Raw genomic sequence first — 2500 nt, 5'->3', positions numbered from 1 at the left:
TGATATTTCTTCGAGTTTATTTAGTATCATTTAGTGTTTTTTGTGGAATCTGAACAAACATTGTTGTTGTAACAGCGCCTGGTTTTGTGAAAGTGTAAAACGAGCTGCAGCAAGAAAGAAAGAAGTTGGTATACCAAAAAGGTAAAGTGTGTTATATTTTTATTAGTTGCAACTAATAACTGATAGGAACAGTGGTTAGATAACAACTAATAACTGATAGGAACAGTGGTTAAATAACAACTAATAACTGAACGGAACAGTGGTTTGGTAAAAACTAAATAACTGATGATTACAGTGGTTTGAGAGAAACTATTTACGTTTTTACACATTACAAATTTTTGTGTTTTGTGTTTGTTTCATTTTTGTGCATTTGCTCATTTTCTTATTGAAGTGTGACTTTTTAATTTATATTCAGTGTGATTGATGTTTTTTGCAAATTTTAATATTGTCCACATTTTTCTGTATTTTCATTTACGTTCACAATTTAATTGACTTAGTTATTTTCATTAATTAATCGTTGCACATTTAATTAAATTTAACACTTGTGAATTAATTTGCATTTACTTAGAATTCTTTTCAAGTTTTATTATTGTTTAGCACTTGTGAATTAATTTCAAATTTTCAATTATTGCCTAACACTTTTGAATTTTGATTGAATTAATTTTCTCGAATTTTGTGATAAATTAATTTTGATTTAATTTTACTTAATTGATTCAAGAATTAATTAAACTTAACTTTGTTTTCAAGTAACAGTAATTTTCCCCTATATTGTGAATTTCACTTATAAATTTTGAGTTTAATAATAAATTTTTGTATTTAAAATTTTTATAAGTATTTCATTTCTAACCAGTATATTTGCATTTGATTATATTGATGTTAGGTAGAAACATAGTGTGGTAATTGATCTGTTTTCCTTCATTAACTTGAAGTGACTTAGAACCAGGGAAGTACTTAGACTTCTGAAATCAGGGAAATACTTAGAGTTTTAAAGTTGTTGATGGAGTGATGCCCTTTGATTAATCTAATTACTTACAAGATTACCTCACACCTGTTTTGATGAATTTAGTCTGATTTTCTGCAATACTGGTAAGTTGTTAAGGGATCACTGTTGCCTTTAGAGTATTCAGTCGTTTAATACCTGTGATGAGGGTTCAGGTGTCTGGTTTTTGTGAGGAATCAGTTAATGAATGGTAAGTGTAGTAACCAGATACTTGGCACTTCATCATACATATATATATATATATATATATATATATATATAAATATATATATATATTATATAATATATATAATATATATACACACACACACACATATATATAATATATAATATATATATATATATATATAATATATATATCTATATATAGAGAGAGAGAGAAGAGAGAGAGAGAGAGAGAGAGGAGAGAGAGAGAGAGAGAGAGAGAGAGAGAGGAAGGAATATAATAGTGAATAGCAAGCTTAGTATTATATTTGTTTGTTGGCCAAATTTTCGTGACTGATGTATAATTATCAGGGCTGTCCAACTATACAAAGCAGAAAAATGAAAATAGAATTAGTTACAAATTTACAAAATTTAAAATGATCAAACATGAAATCTACAAAAAAAGAAAGAAAGAAAAAAAAAAACTCAGATTACTGGAAACTAAATAGCAGAACTTAAAATGGCTTAAAGTCCAGCACCAGCTCTGTTGGAAGTAAAATTTGAGTCACACAGTCATGTTTTAGGTGGAAGGCGGCGGTTAATGAGAGATACAAGGCTGTAAAAAGAAGTCTGGCTGTTTAGTGAAGGAACATGCTGCTTAATTAATGGGCAATGATTCCTGACTGGAGGAAACACAATCATTAAATATTTGGGCAACAGTATTATGAATTGCATACTTTATATATATATATATATATATATATATATATATATATATATATAACAAAAACATTAAAAGGCCCATTAAAACACTCTGCTTTAATGCAAAGGACTATATTTGCTGGACTGATAAGGGTGGAAGTCAGTCCACCGAAATATACGCAATATAGTCCTTAGCTTAAACCAGTGTTTTAATGGGTCTTTTATACTTGTGTTTTTTATATATTATATATATATATATTATATATATATATTATATATATGTATATATATATATGTTATATATATAATATATATATATATATAAATATATATATATATATATATATATATTATAAGTCTATCACATTACCGTGATTCATATACATATATCGAACTACAAATGTCCTTTAATATCTAATTCGCTCTACCTCGGAAGTTAATATATTTTCATATATGCTTAAACCGAGGGGGAATTTATTAAGCGATAATAGAATTGGCGATCGACAGGCGCGAACCAGCGACCTCTCAATTCCAGGACTGGCAGTGGTCGCTGGTTCGCGCCTGTCGATCGCCAATTCGATTATCGCTTAATTAAATTCCTAAATTTCCCCCGGTTAATGGCAATATATGAAAAATATATTAATTCCGAGGGTT

General features: G+C 28.3%; 1 protein-coding gene across 1 annotated transcript in view; it reads right to left on the bottom strand.

Annotated features, from left to right (window-relative positions):
• LOC135196952 (bile salt-activated lipase-like) overlaps positions 1 to 2500 on the bottom strand; it is a 67848-nt gene that overhangs the window by 64828 nt on the left and 520 nt on the right. The gene's annotated exons all lie outside the window — the stretch shown is intronic.

Source organism: Macrobrachium nipponense, chromosome 18 (genome assembly GCF_015104395.2).
Source record: "Macrobrachium nipponense isolate FS-2020 chromosome 18, ASM1510439v2, whole genome shotgun sequence".
In the NCBI taxonomy this organism is placed as follows: Eukaryota; Metazoa; Arthropoda; class Malacostraca; order Decapoda; family Palaemonidae; genus Macrobrachium; species Macrobrachium nipponense.
The sequence above is the reverse complement of the archived record's forward strand: the minus strand, read 5'-3'. Positions and strand labels throughout refer to the sequence as shown.